The 23,482-nt window shown below is 38.1% G+C and overlaps 1 protein-coding gene and 1 long non-coding RNA gene across 3 annotated transcripts in view; one reads left to right on the top strand and one right to left on the bottom strand.

Annotated features, from left to right (window-relative positions):
- LOC126960079 (uncharacterized) overlaps nucleotides 1-4,942 on the top strand; it is a 57,956-nt gene extending 53,014 nt beyond the window's left edge. Inside the window, exons 2-3 of the long non-coding RNA XR_007727700.1 lie at nucleotides 3,895-4,002; nucleotides 4,866-4,942. This is a non-coding gene — a long non-coding RNA (uncharacterized LOC126960079). The remainder of the gene's footprint in view (nucleotides 1-3,894; nucleotides 4,003-4,865) is intronic.
- Nucleotides 1-23,482, bottom strand: part of HMG20A (high mobility group 20A) — a 70,518-nt gene that overhangs the window by 39,899 nt on the left and 7,137 nt on the right. The window contains exon 1 of one of the 2 annotated variants that reach the window (XM_050800000.1): nucleotides 2,526-2,705. The exons of the other annotated variant lie outside the window; for it this stretch is intronic. The gene's annotated coding sequence lies outside the window, so the exon portion shown is untranslated. Of the gene's footprint in view, nucleotides 1-2,525; nucleotides 2,706-23,482 lie in introns of those variants that run through there. 2 annotated transcript variants of the gene reach the window in all.

Here is a 23,482-nt window from a genome sequence, read left to right as displayed (position 1 = left end):
GCTGAGTGACACCTTTGCTCTCTCATGGTTCAATGTACACAAACTTTGTTTCATACACAAAATTAATAAAATCATTGTTATAAAATTACCTTCAAGCCATGTGTAAGGTAAATGGATAAAACATAAATGCATTTCCTGTTTAGACTTGGGTCTCATTCCCAACATTATCTGATTCTGTGTATACAAATATTCAAAAATCTGAAAAAATCTGAAGCCTGAAACACTTCTGGTCCCAGGCATTTTGGATAAGGAAAACCCCACCCACATGTTGTAAATCCATCCACCTATTTGACATCCTGGATAAGGCAAAACTATGGAGACAGTAAGAAGACTAGTGGTTGCCAGGGGAGTAGGATGAATAGGTGGAACACCTGATTTTTAGGGCAGTGAAACTTTCTATGTGATACAATGGTGGATACATGTCATTATAAATCTGTCAAAAGTCACAGATTGTCCAACACCAAGAGTGATGGACACTATGTAAACTATGGTGATGATGTGTTAATACCGGTACACTGATTGTAACAAATGCAGCATTCTGGTGCCAGGGATATTGATAGTTGGGGAGGCTGTGTGTGTGCGGGGGGACAGGGAATATATGGGAAGTCTCTGTACTTTCTGCTCACTTTTGTTGTGAATCTAAAAGCACTCTAAAATATAACATTCATTCATTTTTAAATTACCATATTATATATTTAGAATATTATAATTATATATTTTATTATGCTAGAGAACTGGTATAAAGAGGTTTGGGAATAAACACAACTGACTTTGATATGCATACAATTTAACTGGAGGAAGGAAAAGAGGCTTACTACAGAGTAGTCTACCAGCTGTGAACGTTTAGCTAAAAGCAATCAGTGGGCTGTGGACATTAATCAATATGTTTTACAGTGGGAATGAGAACACTGGCTAATCCTGCCAGGCAGTTAACTGGGGTTCAGTTAAAAACTCTTTCACCGTAGGTTTTTATATGAGAGATGAGAGGGAAAAAGATGAGGAGAGAGAAGAGGCAATTTGGGAGTAATTAAATACTTAGGTTTTGGGGGAGGGTTGGGGTACGGAGAGACAATTAGGGTCTAAACATAAGGCTTGCTGCTTCAAGAGAAGGGCATAAGGAGGGGTGTGTTTGGCTGGGCACCAGGGTGGGGGTGGACAGAAAATATGGCTCTCTAGACCTAAAACTGATAGCCCAGACTCCTATGACTATTATTGATTTTTATTTTATTTTATTTTATTTATTTTTGATATGAGTCTCGTTCTGTCGCCCAGGCTGAAGTGCAGTGGCTTGATCTCTGCTTACCGCAACTCCCACCTCCTGGTTCAAGCAATTCTCTGCCTCAGCCTCCCAAGTGGCTGGGATTACAGGTGCCTGCCACCACGCCCAGCTAATTTTTTTTTTTTTTTTTTTTTTTAAGTAGAGATGGAGTTTCACCATCACGGCCAGGCTGGTCTTGAACTCCTGACATCATGATCCACCCACCTCAGCCTCCCGAAGTGCTGGGATTACAGGCGTGAGCTACCACGCCCAGCCTTATTATTTATTTTAAAATGTTGGTAGGCTACCCTAGGAACCAAACTATAGAGAAACTGATCCATTCATTCAACAAATATTATCTACCATCCTGGGCATTTTCTATGCATTGGGAATACAGTAGTCATCAAAACAGGCAAAGATTCTTGCACTCATAGAGCTCACAGTGTACTAGAACAGACAAAAAAACAAGATAAAATAAGTAAAATGAATAATGATACATACTTTGAAGTACCAAGAAAAAACAGAGCAGGGAAAGAGGTTAGGAACAGTTCAAGGAAAGGGGGTGTCTGCAATTTTTTATATACAGAGGCCATGAAAGGCTTCACTGAGATAATCTTTGGGGAAAGCCCTGAAGGAGATGAAAGAACTATGCATGTATGTGGAGAAAGAGTGGCCCTAGCAGAGGAAACAACTAGAGCAAAGGAGTCCACCTGGTGTGACTGAGGAGGTGGCGAATGTGGCTGGACTAAACTAGTGGCAAAAGGAGATGAGGTCTGAAAGCTAACTAGGGCTACTGGAAGGTTTTCAGCAGATAAGGCATAAAATTTAACAGTTTATAGGATCATTCTGGCTGGCTATTTTGAGAACAGACTGAATGAAGGTGGTGAGGGAAAAGAGAAAGTAAGGAAATTATTTGGGAAGCGACTGCAACAAAACAACTGAAAGAATTAGATCAGAATAGCAGTAGTAGATATGGTGAGAAGTGGTCAGATTCTTAATATATTTTGAAGGTAAAGCTAGTTTCTAAGTTCAAAATAACTGGGAAAAACACCAGGACTAGAATCTATAAACTGTGGCCTGCATATACTTTAACTGTAGTCTTACAATCAGTTTAGTAAAAAAGGGTGAGTTGTACTAACAATATACTACTTACAAATTTTTTGAAGCTAAATATAGTGGGGGATTTTGGCCACAAAAGAAATAATCCAGCCTCCATCTAATGCAAATGCCTAGAGAGTTTATATTTCAACAAACATTTGTTGATCACCTTCATTATGTAACCCAGATGGTGTCTGGTGTTAAGTGATGTGTAGGTTTGCTTTGTAGAATTTTACAGTCTGTTATCTTCCTTGTAGAGACTCTGTTTTCGAAAAATAAAAAGTGAGAAAAAGAGGCCAGAATTAGAAACAAAAATTAATCTTCTATCTTTGTGATTTTCTTCTCCAAATTCCTTATGTGAAACTATATGATTTTTTTGAAGTAAAAATTTTAGAAACTTAAATCAGGTATTTTCTTAAAAATCACAGAAGTACTAGATCATCAAAAGAGAAACTGGTACAGTTCAGATTTTTTGCTAGGCAACTGGATCACTGTATATGCCTTTTGCCCCCTCAATTGAACCTTGATGGAGAACCGTCAATGTTAGGACACAAAATGTGTTGTGAAGAAAAAAACTCCACAAAACCAAAACATCGAGGAATAGTATTTTATATCAGTTTTTGTAAAGCACGGTGTAACACAGGGAAAATAAAAAACACTTTCTCTTCCAAAGCAAAAGTTGTCGTTTTACAACCAGAGTGCTGCCTTTTGAGGTCACAGTCCACCTCGTTGGCTTTTTCATGGTGCCTGTTGGTCACAAGTTGCCCTTCCTACAGAGGCAATCTAAGCACTGCTTTTATTATTAGTAAACAAGAAGGTGATTGCCCAAGTAAGACGACTTCTGGACCAGTGCCTGAACTAAGAGTTAAAGTAATCCAATAAAACCTGGAATTATTTCCTTAGTGTAAAGTACTTACCCAATTTCCTGGGACATGGGTGTACTATGAAACAGTAAAAAGGTGGGTACATATAAGCTGGAATAGGGAATGCCAGTAAAGCCTTATTCCCTCTAGGAGGCCATGTGATATATGAAAAGGTGTTTTCAGTGACAGTCAATTTTGTATTTGGAGAAAAAGCAAAAAACATAACCAAGCTTGTTAAGTACACAAAGTACAAAAAGTTAATGTTCTTGTTTGGTAAAGATACATATGTATACTTTTTACTCACATCTTGGTGCGAGTAAAACCACACCAAGGTATATCATGAAAGGTATATCATGCAGGGTATATCAGAAAAGGGAATTTATGTATTTATCAAGAAGAGTTATGAGTTTTTTTTTAAAGCTGAAAAACAATGTTTTTCAGTTTATCATGTGTCACTGTGTTAGGCATCAAAGATACAGAGGTAAATAAGATTTAAAAAACCCAACAACCCTTATTATTTTACAGTTCATAATCTAGTAGGGGACGTGGAAAGAGGGTAATGGCTGATGTGTGTAATGGTATTTATTTAAATACATGAGAAAAACAGAGAAACAGGAATTGAATGGGTGGGGTAACCGGCTAAAGTAACTGTTAATTATCCTAATAAATTCATAGATGCACTAGAAAGCTGAAGGAAACAGAAAACACCATCTGAGAAAACACCTGAGAAGGACCACACAGCTCTGGGTCCTTACGTGTTTGGAAATCCAGATTCATACTAAGGTAGGTAGCTCTAAAACAATATAATTCAAGGCTGGAGTGTGCGAAAAGCAACGTAATCAGCATACATGGTATTTCCCCCCTTATCTGTCGTTTTTCTTTGGCAGGTGTGTTAACTTGTGGTCAACTACAGTCCAAAAATATTAAATGGGAAGTTTCAGAAATAAACAATTCATAAATTTTAAGTTGTACACTGTTTGGAGTAGTGTGATGAAATCCCATGCTATCCTGCTCCATCCCACCCAGGATGGGAATCCTTCCCTTGTCCTGCATATCTATGCTGTATACACTACCTGCCCATTAGTCACTTAGCAGCCTTCTAGGTTATCGGATCGACTGTGGCAGTATCGCAGGGCTGGTGTTATTTTACTTCACAATGGTCCCAAAGCAGAAGAGCAGTAAGGCTGCCAATTTGGATATGCCAAAGAGAAGCTGTAAAGTGCTTCTTCAAGCGAAAAGGTAAAAGTTCCCGACTTAACAAAAGGAAAAAAATACAAATGCTGAGGTTGCTAAGATCTACAGTAAAGATAAATCTGTGAAATTGTGAAGAAAGAGAAATTCATGTATACCATATGTATAGGATTTGTTACTATCCATGGTTTCGGGCATCCTACTGGAGGTCTTCAGATATACCCCCATGGATAAAGGGGAACTACTGTATGAGAAAGCAGAAGTAACAAAGGTCCCTAGTATCTGAACTCAAACATAAAATTCATAGTTAATAATTCCAGGGAAAGGGTCCTTATTAGTTCAAGGAACACTGCTCCTCTATTTTCTTACATTTTACATGGCTCTTCAGCTCAAACCTGCAGCTGTGAGACAACACTGAAGAGAGGAGGTAGAAAGAATGTTTCTTTCTTTTACAGGCAACAAATCCTAAATCGTTTACCCTTTCAAAAGCCAATGAAGACTGCAAGTAAAAGACAACATGTTTGAGAAGGAAAATTGAAGAACATTTATAAAAACTATAATATAATAAACGGAAATTAATCCCATCAAAGTGTTTTTCATTTTAATCAACTGACTTACAAATTAAATTTGCTTCCTAGGAAGATTTCCTAAAAGAAAAACAGAGGACACTCGATGGCAGAGGAATTTCCTCAGCCAAAAGCTGAAGACAGAAAACTTTAGTCACAGGGATGCAAAGCAGCTAGTGGTCTTTACTACTCTGAACAGTAAGATGAAATTTAGAGCTTTCCTCACAAGATGAATAGGCACAATTGTAACATGCCTTACAGTTTAAACTGAAAGAAATTTAAAAACTCAGAATTATTTTGCTATATTTTGCCTTTGAAACCTAGTAACAATGCTCAGGACTTCAGAAAGTTACAAATAGCCACAGAATTCAAATTTGACACATTTAAGTTCTACAAGACAGTTTCCTAGGAACATTTCTCCACTGATAACCTACTCAGTATGATAAGACTTCAACTGTCATACACAGAGCCTCAGTTCTCACTCACCCTACCATAGTAATTCAGAACAAGTAGTTAGATTTAATCTTTTATATTTAAAAGCTACTGATTGTTTCTTTTTTTCAAGGTGAAACAAAAAAGAAAAAACAAGTTTAAAACCACATTTGCTGTAACTTTCATTATATCACTTCAAGATTCTTGGGTGTTTAGAGCACTTACTAAAATCTGACAAAATCTGTATTTTCAGCATTGCCTACTGCTGTTCAAAGGTTCACTTAGCCCAGGAAGGAAGGACTAAATCCAGGGAGTAAGAGTCTACAGAACGATTTGTTTTGTTCTTTCAACATTAAATGCACTCACTTGCCTGTGTTAGCAAGTACTTCTGTCATGAACAGAAGTCTACTACAGTACCAAGTAGAGGCATTATAGGAGCATCTGCTTCAATACCCTTATATGCAAAATGGGGCTAAAACTTATTCTATTTACCTCAAAGGGATACCGTGAGGATCAAATATTTCTTTACAAGCTCTACAAACAATAAAAGTATGTGAAAGCTATTTTAAAAATTATATTACAAAGTTATCAATGAAATATTTATGAGAAAGTATATGGATTATATTAAAAGAACAGATACAGGCCAGACATGTTGGCTCATACTTGTAATCCCAACACTTTGGGAGGCTGAGGCAGGTGAATTGCTTGATCTTAGGAATTTGAGCCCAGCTGGGGCAACATGGCAAAACCTCATCTCTACCAAAAATACAAAAATTAGCTGGGCATGGTGGCACGTGCCTGTGGTCCCAGTTACTAGGGAGGCTGGGCTGAGGTGGGAGGATTGCTGGAGCCCGGGAAGTCGAGGCTGCAGTGAGCCATGATAGTGCCACTGCACTCCAGCCTAGATGACAGAGTGAGACCCTGTCATCATCATCATCATCATCATCATCATCATCATCATCATCATAAATAAATACATAAGAAAAAAGATTGGAAGGAAATACATCAAAATGTTCAAAGTATTGGGAAGCAGAAATGGGTGGATCACTTGAGGTCAGGGGTTCAAGACGAGCCTGGCCAACATGGTGAAACTCTGTCTCTACAGAAAATACAAATTAGCCACGCATGGTCGTGGGCGCCTGTAATCCCAGCTACTCTGGAAGCTGAGGCAGGAGAATGGCTTGAACCCGGGAGGTGCAAGTTGTAGTGAGCTGAGATCATGCCACTGCACTCCAGTGTGGGTGACAGAGTGAGACCCTAAATAATAATAATAATAACAACAACAGACACATAAGAAAAAAGATTGGGGCCGGGCGCGGTGGCTCAAGCCTGTAATCCCAGCACTTTGGGAGGCCGAGATGGGCGGATCACGAGGTCAGGAGATCGAGACCATCCTGGCTAACACGGTGAAACCCCGTCTCTACTAAAAAATACAAAAAACTAGCCGGGCGCGGTGGCGGGCGCCTGTAGTCCCAGCTACTCAGGAGGCTGAGGCAGGAGAATGGCGTGAACCCGGGAGGCGGAGCTTGCAGTGAGCTGAGATCCGGCCACTGCACTCCAGCCTGGGCGGCAGAGCGAGACTCCGTCTCAAAAAAAAAAAAAAAAAAAAAAAAAAAAAAAAAAAAAAAAGATTGGAAGGAAAAACATCAAAATGTTCAAAGTGTTGGGAGGCTGAGGTGGGCAATCACTTAAAGTCAGGAGTTCAAAACCAGTCTGGCCAACATGGTGAAACCCTGTCTCTACAAAAAAATACAAAAATTAGCCGGGTGTGGTGGCAGGAGCCTATAATCCCAGCTACTCTGGAGGCTGAGGCAGGAGAATCGCTTAAAGCCAGGAGGTGGAGGTTGCAGTGATCTGGGATCGCACCACTGCACTCCAGCCTGGGTGACAGAGCGAGACTCTGTCTCAAAAAAAAAAAAAAAAAAAAAAAAAGAAGTTCAAAGTAGTTACGTCAGGGTGGTGAAATTATGAATAATTACTTTCCAATCTTTGTTTTAAACTCAACCTTCAGCAGTATGGTTATGTTACTTTAAAGAAAGAGGAAAAGTGCCATCAAAGATCACAGATGTTTTAAAATTAAATTTTAATTTCACATGCAATACTTGGATAGTTTCCTTTTCAAAAAAATATGGCTACACGTAGAGCTAAAATTCCCTTTTTGCCAGACTCTCCATACTCCCCTTTCCATACAAACACCATTAGAAGGGGTTCTAACTCCAACCTGGGTGACTGAGCAAGACACCGTCTCAAAAACAAACAAACAAACAGAAGAGTTTCTAGCTTATTGCTGAAAAAATGCCTTAAAGATAGTTGCTAATGATATATTCTTTCTCTCTCTCATCAGAATTAGCACTACAGGGCAGAGAAGAGTAAATAAGCATGTTTAACAGGCAGAGTAAGGGCACAATTTATAAACCTCATGCTTTATATTAAAAATTCCCTTAAATTCTTCATTCAGTTTTATAAAGCAGTATTTATTTTAACAAAAATTAATGTTTTAAATTGCATGAGGCCAGAACAAGGATCATGTAGCCTCAAAACAATATTTCCCCATGAGTGCAATAACACACAGCACAGATTCGGTTCATTTTCTTGACAGATAACCGACATATTTTGATACTGAGGGGAAAAAAGTGCTGTGACTTCCTTATTGAATATCTCCACTATATAGCAATAGATTGAGAAGTTGTAACTCAATTTATATCCTGTTAACTTTCCAGATAAGTTACATGAAAATACACTGAAATTACCAAACAAGAATACCATTTAATTATGGGAAAACAGACCATGAAAATGAACATTTCCTTAAGAGGTTTAACTCTGAAAATTACAACACATCTGAGACTGTTATATGTACATTCTTATGCCACTGGCAGGAAAAGTAACAAGCTTTTGATAAGTTGTTGTTTTACTTCTTGCCAATATACCTTAAGATAAACCTAAAATGTAATGTGTTTGATTCATCTCTAATTCCAGTGGCATCTCTGTGCCTTCAGAAATTGGACTCTAAACTGCCTTACATGAAAAAGAAAAGTTATTGGTACTCTTAAGCTCATCATTACAACATTTTTCCACAGAATCTTCTCTGGAGGCATTTATTCTTACTAGAAACTCTCTCCAAATATTTAATTTGGCCCTGGGTGTTTAGTAACATTAGAATATTTAAAAGACAAAATTGATAAATTACAATCAAGACATAGTAATGTGAGCTATGAAGAAAAATAGCTTACCTGTGATTTCTACAACGAATTCACTCAAAATCTGGGGAGAAAAAGCCTCTCAAATATTTGATAAAGGATGATGTGCAGCATAAACTACAAGGAGACAACCTGAGGCAGTAGGAAGAGCTCTGAATCGAAGTCAGGAAATCTGACTTTGAGTTCAGGATATGCTACCAACTAACTGGTTTCTGGGATCACTAAACGACTCTGGCTGAAGTTTTTTCACCTGTTAATGAAGAACAAAATCAACTTCAAATTTGTTTAGTTGTTAGACTACATAGAATACCGAGAAACAGTATATTTAATTATATGAAATAGAAATACTAACAAACTAGCAGAAAATAGGAATATATTAAAAATTCAATACAAAATCACAACCATAAACATATATGTACACAAACACAGAGTTCTCTAAGCATGGTATGCATTTCTGAATTCTGTTCATATTTATTTGCTATCTGGGAGGGAGTCTCAGTTTATATTGAGGGCTCTGGAGTCAGACTGCCTAGATTCCAATCTCATATTTTACTTATTAGCTGTGGAACTTGGGCAAGCTAGTCAAAAGCTCTGAACCAATGTTTTCCTATCCTATAAATGAGAAGAGCAATAGTATATACTATAAAGAAGTTATCTCAAGAACTAATCTGTGTAAATAAAGCAGGTAGTATGGTGTCATCATATAGTAAGAGCCTAATAACAACAATGATAGCAATAATTGCAGCAAGAATTTATTGCTTACTAAGTACCAGGCACTATTTTAAGAGCTATACATGTATGATCCCACTTAATCCTCACATCCACCATATCAAGTAGATATTATCATTAGCTCCTATTTTATAGTGAACAAACTGATCCACAGAGGGGTTAAGTAACTTACTCATGTTTAACTGTGATAGTCACTATGGCTATTCAAAAATATTTAGATCTCCTTTCAGAAACATAAGAGGAAACTTCCTCACTGCCTCAGAGAAGACACAAGGCCCATGTAACTCATGGGCAATGACAGTGAGTGACATATGATTCCTCTGGGCAGAAAATCTGAGTCTATAAGCAATTTGCCATGTTTCCCTCCCCTGAATACAGTGACTGTGAAAGTATATGTTGTGATGGAGTTTACATCAGCCTGGTTGTCTGAGTGACCACAAATAGCATAGCCCCATGTTGACCCACTTTGTACAAATAGCATAAGTGAAGAAAGAAAGCCACTGAGATTTTATGGTTGTTTATTACCACAGCAATATAAATAGCAATAATCTAGCCTATCCTAACTGACACTTTCTCAGTTAATAAATTTCAGATTTAAGTATCATTATCTACTTGTTTATAGTTAATACCCAAAGTTTCAAAATAAATTATGGAAGAAAATAGTACATTTCTATCCATATAGTTCTTTTTGTGTGTGTAAACCAACAAAAGTTCGCTATTATCTAGTTTAATACTACAATTTAAGAATTACCGGTCTAAATGTCTTCATGATCTTAGGCTAGGCAAAGGTTTCTTGAAGAGGACAAAGCACTAACCACATTAGAGAAAAGTGACAAATTGGAGTCCACTACAGTTAAGAATGTCTGTTCATCAAAAGATCATGTTAAAGGAGTAAAAAGGCAAGCCACAGACTGGGAAATTGTATTTGTAATACATATATTCCCTAAAGACTCATATTTAGAATATACAAAGAACTCCTAAATATCACTAAGATTAAAAATAAATTATCCCTTTTTTTTAAAAAAAGGGGGTTAAATACAAAGCAAGCACTTCATAAAGAGACTATCCAAATTATCGATAGCTATAGAAAAAGAGTTAGTATTATATACCCACCAGAATGGCTAAAATAAAAAAAAAAAATGACAATACACAGAGGTACCAAGGATGAAGAAGAACAGAAATTCTCTTAGGATGCTACTGGGAATCTAAATGGGGACAATCACTTTGGAAAACTATTTAGCAATACCTGTTAAAACACACCTATCCTATGAACCAGCAACTCCATTCCTAGTGAGAAATGAGTGTATATAACCAACCGAAGACATGTATGAGAATGTTCATGGCAGCTTTTTAAATAATAACCTCAAAGTGGAACCAACCCATGTGTCCATCAACAGTAGCATGGCTATGTTATGATATAGTCTTACAATGAAATCAGTGGAATACTATACAGATTGAACTACTGCTACATGCAACACGGATGAAGCTCATAGATATAATCATGAACAAAAGAAGCCAGACCCACGAGAATAAATATTCTATGAATACATTTATATGAAGCTCAATAACAAGTAAAACAACCGTATAGTGACAGAAATCAGAATAGTGGTTATCTCTGGTGGGGAGAAAGAAGGTAATGACTGAAGAGCCTCCCAGAGTGATGAAAATATTCACAGGCACATATATATATCTATGTAAAAATTCATTGATTTTTATACTTTACTGTATATGCCACAGTTTTAGAAAGTAAAATTTTAAAAAGCAGCATTGATTAAGATAATTCCAGGATTAGAAGGTCCCACAAAGATCACTGAGTCCAACCATACAACCAAGGCTCAGCCCCCAACCTGAAAGTCTCTCGGGAACGTCTACTCCCACTTTTCAATAGCTCTGACAATTGGAAAGTTTTTCTTTATAATGAACTCCAAACCTACAGCCACGTGCGGTGGCTCACGCCTATAATCCCAGCACTTTGGGAGGCAGAGGTGGGTGGATCACGAGGTCAGGAAATCAAGACCATCCTGGCTAACACCGTGAAACCCCGTCTCTACTAAAAATACAAAAAACTTAGCCAGTGTGGTGGCGGGTGCCTGTGGTCCCAGCTACTCAGGAGGCTGAGGCAGGAGAATGGCGTGAACCCGGGAGGCGGAGCTTGCAGTGAGCCGAGATCGCGCCACTGCACTCCAGCCTGGGAGACAGAGGAGACTCCGTCTCAAAAAAACAAAAAAACAAAAAAAAAAAACCTCGAAAACATTTTCTCTTGAAATGAAATTTATCTGGTTTAAATTTGGTAGTAAACAGACCTTTTTAAATGGGTTTTGGGAAATGCTAGTAGCCTGAAAGCTGTTTCAAATTGTTGTGTTTATAATTTTCTCACAAATGTGCAATTAAACATCTTATTGTACTAAAATCAGCTTCAAAAACAATAATTTAATTAAAAACTATAGGATGAAGAAAGCAAACATAAGCTATATAAGAAAATGCAGAGTATCTTGCAATATCAAATCATAATAGATGTGTATAACTTATAAAACACATGAATACATTAATATTATGAAGTATGGTCATTTTTTGCATTATTCTGATTATTGTGATTAAAAGACATGTCATATACTTACTCTGGTTGCATTATGGCATATTTAAGTGACTAAAATAGCTAATAATACTTACAAATAATATTGTAAATCTCAAGAGTAACCAAATGCGATTAGACTACCTTTCCTTTGTAGGGCCCTTATATGTTTTTTTAAAATTGCAGTTTGGCTGAGTGCAGTGGCTCACACCTATAATCCCAGCTCTTTGGGAGGCTAAGGTGGTAGGATCGCTTGAGCCCAGGAGTTTGAGACTGGCCTGGACAACATAGCAAGACCCTGTCTCTAAAAAAAAAAAAAAAAAGAAATTAAAACTAAAAACCTAGCTTAGTGTGGTGGTATGTGCTTGCAGTCTTAAGCTACTCAGGAGGCTGAGGCGGGAGGATCATTTTTGCCTAGGAGTTCAAGGCTGCAGTGAGTTATCGTGCCACTGCACTCCAGCTTGGGCCACAGAGCAAGATCCTGTCTCAAAAAAATGAACAAAATTGCAGTTCTAGAAAAGAAGACAAGTTATTCAAGACTGCTACTGAGAACTCTCTACCTTTACTTTTAAAGAGTTTCAATCTAGGGCTGCACACAGTAGCTCACGCATGTAATCCCAACACTTTGGGAGGCTGAGGCGGGCAGATCATCTGAGGTCAGGAGTTCAAGACCAGCTTGGCCAACATGGTGAAACCCCAACTCTACTAGAAAAATACAAACATTAGCCAGGCATGGTGGTGCATGCCTGTAATCCCAGCTACCCAGGAGGCTAAGTCAGGAGAATCTCTTGAACCCGGGAGGCAGAGGTTGCAGTGAGCCAAGATCACGCCACTGCTCTCCAGCCTGGGCAACAAGAGTGAAACTCCATCTCAAAAAAAAGAAAAAAAAAAAAGTTTCAATCTAAAAAATATAGGCAGGTGCATTCCTCTCTGGGGGCTTAAATAAAATCTGCACACGCGGCCAATTTAGCTTAGCACTGAGAAGACTGACTAATCATCAAAAACTTGTCTCTAGGTAGTACAGTGATTACTTGGTCCCTTTTTCAGAGAGGAATTTTTAAGAAATAAAGTACCAAACCAGAGGAAACAAGCAACTCCTTCATGCTCTCAGGGCACAGGACACACCTATGAAGTACTTGCCTACCTGTAGTTTACCTAGGATGGCATGATCTATTTTCTTACTCATTATATATTTCCAATAATATCTACCAGGTACATGGTTAAGATACCAGCAATACAATGGTGAACAAATTGTCTCTTCCCTCGTGAAAAACTCGAGTTGGAGGTGAAAGATGTTCAGCAAATATACCAATAAATAAACTTTAAATTTGTTTAAAATGCCCTGAAGGAAAAGAACAGAAAGCTATTGAATAACAGGGGAGATTTCATTTAGACAGGGGACTTCTTTGAAGAAGGAACACGTAACCTGAGAGTTAAACGTTAAGTAGGTACGTTGCATACTGAGGAACTAGCTTATTAGGCCCAGAGGTGAGAGAGAACTTGATGCTTTGGAGGAAGTGAAAGGCAGCTTGTGGCTGGAGAAAAATGAGCCAGAGAGGAAAGCAACAAAGGCAGGTAGACAGGAACCAAATCCTGAACAGAATTGGGGCTATGTCAGAAATCCGGGTTTTCCCCAAAGTATAAGAGTAAACCTCTGAGGAATTTTAAGGAGGGGCATGATGTGACATTTATGCTTTCTAAAGGGTCATTCAGACTTCTGTGTAAAGAATGAATGTGTAAGAATGGATCTAGAAGCCAGGTGTGGTGGCTCACACCTGAATCCCAGCACTTTAGGAGGCCGAGGCAGGTGGATCACTTGAGATTGGGAGTTCAAGACAAGCCTGGCCAACATGGTGAGACCCTGTCTCTACTAAAAATACAAAAATTAGCTGGGCATGGTGGTGCACACCCATGGCCCCAGCTATGTGGGAGGCTGAGGCAGGAGAATTGCTTGAACCTGGGAGGCAGAGGATGCAATGAGCCGAGAACATGCCACTGCACTCCAGCCTGGGCAGCAGAGTGAGACTCTCTGTCTTGGGGGAGGAAAAAAAAAGAGAATGGATCTATAAAGATCAGTAGGGAAGTTACTCCAATCGTCCACCAGTCCTCCTTAGCATGACGGTGGCTTAGAAAAGGATAACAACAGGGAAGATGAAGCAAAGAGGGTGAATCCAAGATATATTTAGGAGGTAGAATCAATAGAATCGTGCAGTGGTCTGGATAGGGGTGTGTGTTGAAGGGATAAGGGCAGTAGTAAGAGGTCTCAAGAATGAGCCCAAGATTTTTAACGAAGAAATCAGTAGATTGAGTCGTCATTTATGGAGATAAGGAATACTCGAAATGTAGAAGTAGAAAAAGTATTAAGATTAGGCATGTTCATTTTAAGATGGCTTTGAGATAAAATATCAAGTTGTACCCTGTACACAGAAGAAAAGTCTGAGATGGAGATAGGAGTTTAGGAGTTTCCAGCAAGTATAGTAGAGTTTCCAGCAAGTATAGTCGATGGTATTTTAAAGCATGAATGTAAGGTATAACCTAGGGAGAGATAATAGGTTAAAAGGAGTTAGAATTGTGTCCTGAGGAACTCAACAGTTAGAAGATGAGTAGAGGAGGAGATTGCAAAGAGGACATGAACACAGGTAGGCAGACAGCCAGGAGTGCATGGTGTCAGGCTATTTCAAGGAAAAAAAAAAAAAAAAAAGGATGTACCTATATGTTACTGGGATTAAATGAGAATGCAAAAAATGTCCAAGTTTTTTGACAACATGGAAGTTATTAGTGACCTAGTAGAGCCCTTTTGATGGAGTGGCGGGGGTAGAAGCATACCATCTACATGGTTTGCATATAGGGAATGTAGAGAAAAATAATACAGTCCTTCAAGTCGTTGAGGGAGTGAAGGGCTTAAGAAAACTTAAAGTACAAAACAAATGGCTGGGTGCAGTGGCTCACACCTGTAATCCTGGCACTCTGGGAGGCTGAGGTGGGCAGATCACTTGAGGTCAGGAGTTTGAGAGCAGCCTGGCCAACATGGTGAAACCCCATCTCTACTTAAAAAAATACAAGAAAAGAATTTAGCCAGGCATGGTGGCATGTGTCTGTAGTCCCAGGCACATTCACACACAACCAGGTACCATTCAATAAAAAATCCATTCCTCACCTACTGTGGTGGATGCCACTGTTGTCATTAATTAATTATATACATATGGGATTGCTTGGGAGGCTGAGGCAGAAGAACTGCTTGAGCCCAGTAGGTGGAGGCTGCAGTGAGCCAAGATCATGCCACAGCACTCCAGCCTGGGTGACAGAGAAGACTGTCTCCAAAATAAATAGAGTATAAAACAAAAATTATGCAAATTGTAAGTGTACAGCTTGACAACTTTTCATAGACTGTATCACCTGTAGCCCTACCAGAATAAACAGATTATTACAACAAGCAGAAGTCCCCCACCTTATGCCCCTTCCCATTCGCTATCCCAGTAAAAGTAATTACTGTGACTTCTAAGATTTGTTCTGCTTGTTTTTTAACTTTATTCATATACTATGTAATTATTTGTACTTACATGCACTTATCTGGCTTCTTTTGCTCGATATTATGCTCGATATATGATCATCCATGTAGATACAAGAAACATTTGCTTACCCATTCTATTTCGATGGACATTTGGGCTATTAAGAATGATGCTACGGCCGGGCGCGGTGGCCAAGCCTGTAATCCCAGCACTTTGGGAGGCCGAGACGGGCGGATTACGAGGTCAGGAGATTGAGACCATCCTGGCTAACACGGTGAAACCCCGTCTCTACTAAAAATACAAAAAAATAGCTGGGCGAGGTGGTGGGCGCCTGTAGTCCCAGCTACTTGGAAGGCTGAGGCAGGAGAACGGCGTAAACCCGGGAGGCGGAGCTTGCAGTGAGCGGAGATCCGGCCACTGCACTCCAGCCTGGGCGACAGAGCGAGACTCCATCTCAAAAAAAAAAAAAAAAAAAAAAAAAGAATGATGCTACTATGAACATTCTTGTCCATTTGTGTCTTTTGGTGAACATATATATAAATTTCTGTTGGGTGTATACCTAGGAACAGCTGGGTCAGAGGGTCAGAGGGTGTATGATCACCTTTTGGAACACACAGCCAAACTGATTTCCAAAACGGCTGTAAAAATATACACACCTACCAGAAACATACGAGTTTCAGTGTCTTCACATCATCAATACTTGATATTCTAAGTCTTTTTAGTTTTAGCCATTTCAGTGGGGATGTAGGGAGGCTTCTCAAGATACTGAGAGGTCTCAAGTATCTCATTGTGGCTTTAATTTGCACTCATTTGATGTAAATAAAATAGGTGGATGCATATTGGCCTTTGGATAGTTTCTTTTGTGGAGTGCCTATTGAAGTATTTTGTCCTTTTTGAAATTTGATTATTTGTTTTTTCCTATTGATCTGTAAGAGCTCTACAAGTCCCTTGTTGAATACATGTATTACAAATATGTATTCTCACTCTGCAACTAGTCTACTAGTCTTTTCATTCTCATAATAATATCTTTTAATGAAGAGAAGTTTTTAATTTCATAAACTCCAATTTATTCAACCTTCTCCTTCCTTTTCAGATCATTACCTACTCCAAGATCATAAAGGTGTTTTCCAGTTTCTCCTTAAATTTTTCTTTCACATTTAGCTCTATAATCCAACTAGAAACTTATTAGAAGTGGTTTTTGTATATGTTGTGAGGTAAGGGGTCAAGGATTCATTCCCTGCCCCTTCTACACACAACCAGGCACCATTCAATGAAAAATCCATCCCTCACCTACTGTGGTGGATGCTACTGTTGTCATTAATTAATTATATACATATGGGATTGCTTCTGGGCTCTCAATTATGTTCCACAGATCTGTCTGTCCTTGCGCCATTACTACACTGTAATTACTGTAGCTTTATAATAAATCCTGTTATCTGATAAAGTCTTACAACTTTGTTCTTCAAGATTGTCTTGACTATTTAGTCCTTTTCAAGTCTATGTGAATTTTAGAATCAACTTGTTAGTCCCTCCTTCCATCATGTACACAAATCCTGAGATTTTATTAGGATTCCATTTAATCTATAGATCAATTTGGAGAGAAATGGTATCTTTACAATACCAAGTCTTCCAATCTATGACTACCTATTACATCTTGCTTCTCTCTGTTTTACAGTTTCCTGTGTAAAGATCTTATAAGACTTAAATTTGATTTGTTTGATTCTATTGTAAATGGTATTTTAAAAATTTCACTTTCTAACTGTTGGTTGCTCGTATAAGTTTGCTTATTAATTCTAATAGTTTGTCTATAGATTCTTTGAGAGTTCCTATATTCCCAAGTAACACATTTAGGTTCATGAAAGATACTGCTCTGTAAATATCTTCTCTCAAAATATAGCTGCCAGGTCTTGGCATTAAGGCTTAGATGATCTCGTAAAACAACTTGTATTCTATTGAAGAGTTTGAGTAACACTGGGGTTATTTCTTCCTTAAAGATTTGTAAGAATTCATCAGTGAAGTCAGGTAGACCTGGTTTTCTTTGTAGATTTTTTTTTTTTTTTTTTTTTTTTTTTTAAGACAGGGTCTCTTTATCACCCAGGCTGGAGTGCAGTGGCACAATCACAGCCTACTGCAACCTCGAACTCCTAGGCTCAACCGATCTTCCTACCTCCCGAGTAGCTAGGACTATAGGTGCACATCACCATGCCTGGCTAATTTTAAAAATTTTCTTGTAGAGACAGGGTCTTGAACTCCTGGCCTTAAATGATTCTTTAGCCTTGGCCTCCTGAAGTGCTGATGTTACAGGCATGAGCCACCATGCCCAGCCAAAATTTTAAATACTGAATTCAATTTACTTAACAGATAAAAACAGTTTTCAGATACTGTATTTCTTCACGTCAATTTTTTATGCCAATTTAAATAAAGTATTTAACCATTTGTCCATTTCATCTAAAATTTCAAATCTGTCTATATAAGATTGTTCATGATTATCTTCCTACCTTTTTGACATCTGTAGAATCTGTAAAGAAATGTTCCCTTTTCATTCCTGATATTGGTAATTTATGCTTTTTTTTTTTTTTCTTTATCAATATTGCTAGAGGTCTACGCATTTTACTAATCTTTTTAAGGAACCAACTTTTGGTCTTGTTATTCCCTACTGCCAATTTGTTGTCTTCTTTTATTTTTTGAGACGGAGTTTCGCTCTTGTCACCCAGGTTGGAGTGCAATGGCACGATCTCGGCTTACTGCAACCTCTGCCTCCCCGGTTCAAGTGATTCTCCTGCCTCAGCCTCCTGAGTAGCTGGGATTGCAGGCGCCCGCCACTATGCACAGCTAATTTTTGTATTTTTAATAGAGATGGGGTTTTGCCATGTTGGCCAAGCTGGTCTCAAACTCCTGACCTCAGGTGATCCACACACCTCAGCCTCCCAAAGTGCTGAGATTACAGGCATGAGCCACTGTGCCTGGCCGACAATTTGTTTTCTATTTCATTGATTTCTATTTTCTATTATTTCCTTTCTTCTACTTACTTTGGGTTTAATTTGCTGTTCTTTTCCTACCTTGATGGGTATTTAGATAACTGATTTTTCCTTTTTTCTATTCTAATATATGCATTTAAGGCTACACATTTTTCATTGAGTATAGCTTTAACTGATTCACACATTTTCATATGTATTTTCATTATTCTGTTGCAAATGTGTTCTAATTGCCATCATGATTTCTAGATTGGCAGTTATTTTCTTTAAGGAACTTAAAGGTTGCGTTCTCTGAGAATATATCCAAGGGAAATGAAATTACTATGTTGAAAAGATATCTGCACTCTCAGGGTTATTGCCATATTATTCACAATAGCCAAGATACGGAATCAGCCTCAGTATCCATCAACAGATGAACACAGAAAATGTGGTATATATACACAATGGAATACTATTCAGCTTTAAAGAGGAAGGAAATCCTGTCATTTGCAACAAAATGAATGAACCTGGAGGGCATTATCTGTTAAGTGAAATTAGCCTGGTACTGACAAATACCACATGATCTCATACGTGGAACCTAGAAAACCTGAACTCATAGAAGTAGAGTGTAGAATGGTAGTTACCACGGGTGGGGTGGGGCTGGGAAGATGTTGGTCAAAGGATACAAAATTTCAGTTTGACAGGAGGTATAAGTTTGAGATAGCTATTGTACAATATATTGACTATAGTTAATAACAATGTGTTATATTCTTGAAAACTGCTAAGAGAGTAGATGTTCAGTGTTCTTACATAAATTGTGTGAGGTAATACACATGTTAATTAGCTCAATTTAGCTATTCCACAATGTATACATATTTCAAAACACCATGCTGTACATAATACATATAATTTTTGTCAATTAAAAAAAAAAAAAAAAAAAGGCAGCCGGGCATGGTAGCTCACATCTGTAATCCGAGCACTTTGGGAGGCCAAGGCAGGCAAATCACCTGAGGTCAGGAGTTCGAGACCAGCCTGGCCAACATGGTGAAACCTCGTCTCTACTAAAAATACAAAAATTAGCTGGGTGTGGTAGCATGCACCTGTAATCCCAGCTACTTGGAAGGCTGAGGCAGGAGAATCACTTGAACACAAGGGGCAAAGGCTGCAGTGAGATGAGATCATGCCACTGCACTCCAGCCTGGGTGACAGAGGGAGACTCCATCTCAAAATAAACAAACAAACAAACAAACCAACCAACCAACCAACCAAGTAGGTAAAAGCAAAAAAAAAAAAAAAGTTACATTGTATTGTTTTCTGGCCCCCATTATTTCTGTTGACAAGTCAGATGTCAGTCTAATTGTTCCTTTGAAGATGATATGTCTTTTTTCCTCTGGTTACTTTCAGCAGTTTTATTTTTACTATGAAGAATGAAAGTGTGGTACTCCTTGTATTTATTTTGCTTGGCGTTTCTTGCACTTTTCAAATCCATGTCTTGATATTTGCATCGATTTTGGAAAATTCTCAATCACTGTCTCTTAAAATATTACTCCTTCTAGGCCGGGCGTGGTGGCTCATGCCTATGATCCCAGCAATTTGGGAGGCCAAGGTTGGCAGATCACGAGGTCAGGAGATCGAGACCATCCTGGTTAACATGGTGAAACCCCATCTCTACTAAAAATACAAAAAAAAATTAGCTGGTGTGGTGGCGGGTGCCTGTGGTCCCAGCTACTCCAGAGGCTGAGGCAGGAGAATGGTGTGAACCCGGGAGGCGGAGCTTGCAGTGAGCCGAGATGGCGCCACTGCACTCCAGCCTGGGAGACAAGAGTGAGACACTGTCTCAAAATATATATATATATAAAATATATACATGTATGTGTATATATATGTATATATGTGTATATACATGTATATATGTATACATATATATATTACTGCTTCTAACTTTCTCTCCTTCAGTCATATATATGTTAGACTTCTTCATCATTTCCTCATGTCTCTGTAATAGTTTCATATTGTTGCTGTAACAAGTTATTTAAAGCTATTGGCTTAAAGCAATACAAATTAACTTTCTTACAGTTATAGACTCTGCGTAGCAAACATTGTGAGGGGAAAACAAGTTTTAAAAAATAGTTTCTTGGTACCATCCTTCTCTAAGTACTAGCTACCTGGGGATCTCTAAAATCCAAGTTCTGTCTGCTCAGCCCCATAAAACTAACAGCTTCTCTGCTTTTAGAAGAAACCCTCTGCTAAGTTTCATAGCATCTTGTCATGCTCTAAGAATTAGCAAATTCCTAGGAAAAAAGAGAAGCATGGAACATCAGCCCACTTCTCTGAAGCTCCTTTGGTTCTACAATTGTGGTTTCTTAAGTCCTGGATGCCTCAGCAGGTCTTTGATGACCTCACTTTTCTTTTTAAATCTCATCTTTCCTGTTCTTAGCAAAAGCATTAGTCTGCAGTAACCTCATCTCTCAGAGTCATAAGTGGAAATCACAGCTTGGGCTCTGAATCAAAACTCTGCTGCTTATTAGTTAAGTGATTTGGCAAGTTATTTAACCTAGAGTATTTAAACATTTGAAGTTTCAATTTTCTTTCATGTAAAATGAACATAACACTATCTAATGAGGTTATTGTGAGGATGTGAAGATTAAATGAGACATATTTATAAAATGTCTGATAACAAAAACATTCTTATTGCAGGTTTTCTATGTGCCAAATACTTTATACAGATTTAATGATTTATTGTAGACATAGTTATCTTCCATTTCCTTTTCAAGATCACATATTAGTAAGTGATGAAGCTAAGATTTGACTCTAGAACACTAGTTTTCAATAACTACACAATGTTACTTCTATAATGTTGCTTGAGTATTGTTCCTGACACCAGTAAGTTGTCAATAAATATAAATTATTATTATACAGAAAATATAAATGCTTTAGAAATAGACACCAATTACATTAGTTTTTCTACTTTGTTTCCTTCTGATTTGTTTCTCCTTTTCATTTTTGCAAAAACATTCTTACAACATCTTTCAATGTATTCTTAAAGATGCTATTGTGAAAAATGAATGTCTTATAGCCCACTGAGTAGACAGGCAATAATTTGCTTAAGCATTATTATATTGTTGAATGTTTAGAAGATTTCAAGTCTTTAGACAGTATAGTATAGGTATCAGTGCTATTAACATTTTGTACCTTTAACTATTTTTCTTCTTTAAAATACTTTCTTAGAATAAAGTTCTATATGTGGAATTATTGGCTTAAGAGTATGAACATGTTATTATTTGTTGATATAACTGCTACTGTTATTAAGCCAAAAAGTTATGGTAATTACGATGCCACCAGCAACCAAAATGAAGGTTTGTGTCAAGAGAATAGGAATTAAAGCTATGAAGTACAGGAATGAAGGATATGTGGACAAGGGGAAAAAAAAGGAGATAGGAATTTTGAGGCTGAAAAAGAAAAAATGGAGTGCTGGATATCATTTCTTTTGAAGCAGGCAGGTGCTTATAATCCTAGCTACTTGGGAGGCTGAGGCAGGAGAATCGTGTGAGCTCACTAGCGCCACTGCACTCCAGCCTGGGAGACAGAGCAAGACTCCGTCTCAAAAAAAAAAAAAAAAAAACCATATTAAATTATTATTATTTTGTTTAATAGAGATGGGGTCTTGCTATGTTGCCTGCGTTACTCTCAAACTCCTGGCCTCAAGCAATCCTCCTGTCTCAGCCTCCCAAAATGTTGAGATTATAGATACAAGCCACTGTGCCTGGCTAACATATTATTTAAAAATTATACCTATAAACTGCAAAACAACCACATAAAGACCTACGTTCTACAGCGCCCCCCGCATCCTTTTTTTTTTTTTTTTTTTTTTTTGAGACAGAGTCTTGCTCTGCAGCCCAGGTTGGTGTGCAGTGGCTCAATAACAGCTCACAGCCTTCAACTCCCGGGCTTAAGCAATCCTCTGGCCTCAGCCTCCTGAGTAGCTGTGACTACATGTGTATACACCACCATGTCTGGTTATTTTTTATTTTTTGTTGAGATGGCATCTCACTACATTGCCCAAGCTGGTCTCAAACTCCTGGGCTAAGGTGATCCTTCTGCCTTGGCTTCCCAAAGTGTTGGGATTACAGGAGCCACCACGCCCAGCCTACAGTCCACTTATTTGGTGTGTAATCTTGAGCCCTGAATTGCCTTATCTGTAAATTGGGATTAAATTTTATAATATCCGACTAAAGCCAGAATTGGAACATGGTATCTCTTGTTTTATATTCCTGATATTAAATTTGCTTTGTGAGTATACCATACCCGAATAAAAACGAAGGAATCTCTCCTTTTTTGCTGATATGCTTTGAGTATCTTACATGCTATGCTTTGAATATCTTATCTTGTGATGAATAACCTGTTATGAATCTTATGTCAGACTTTAAGTTACTATTTTAAAAGGTTACTTTGTGGGATTCTCTGAAGGCCACATCATTTGCCTGCTCTTTCTACAATCACATAAATCTTACTGTGTATACCCAAAGGCAGTTGCTTTTCTACCACTGCCTTCCTCCTTCTTTGTTAACATCACAGATTTTGGGGTAGTAGGTACCTGATCATCAGGCAGAATACAGAAGGCCTTGAAAATGTGGGTTTAACTATACCAAGATCTTTTGCTCTGTTTATGTACTATAGCCTCCCCAGTAAAAACAAAACAAAACAAAACAACAAACAACATCTCTGCTAAATGCTTCATTATGTACAGAGGTAAGTCAGTGCTTGATTGTCCCAAGTTCCAGTTCAGATTTATTTTCCAACTTTCATTATCCTCCAGTAAATGTTAGTGGTGATACTGAAGGATTATGGAGTATGAGAATAAACATTGGCCTTAGAGGATCTGCATTCAAATCCTGTCTCTACCACTTACTGGTTAAGTGATTTTGGGCAAGTAACCCAATCTCTCTAAACTTAATTTTTCTCACATGGAAAAATGCCAAACTATTTGAATTAAGATAATATGTAGTGCCCAGCACAATACTAAATAAATGTTAGTCAAATGGGAATTGGAATTATGGCTCAGTGTGGTCTGAATCTGACTAATATTCAGAAAATAAGGACAGCAGTACTGAAT

Source organism: Macaca thibetana, chromosome 7 (assembly GCF_024542745.1).
Source record: "Macaca thibetana thibetana isolate TM-01 chromosome 7, ASM2454274v1, whole genome shotgun sequence".
In the NCBI taxonomy this organism is placed as follows: domain Eukaryota; kingdom Metazoa; phylum Chordata; class Mammalia; order Primates; family Cercopithecidae; genus Macaca; species Macaca thibetana.
The sequence above is the reverse complement of the archived record's forward strand: the minus strand, read 5'-3'. Positions and strand labels throughout refer to the sequence as shown.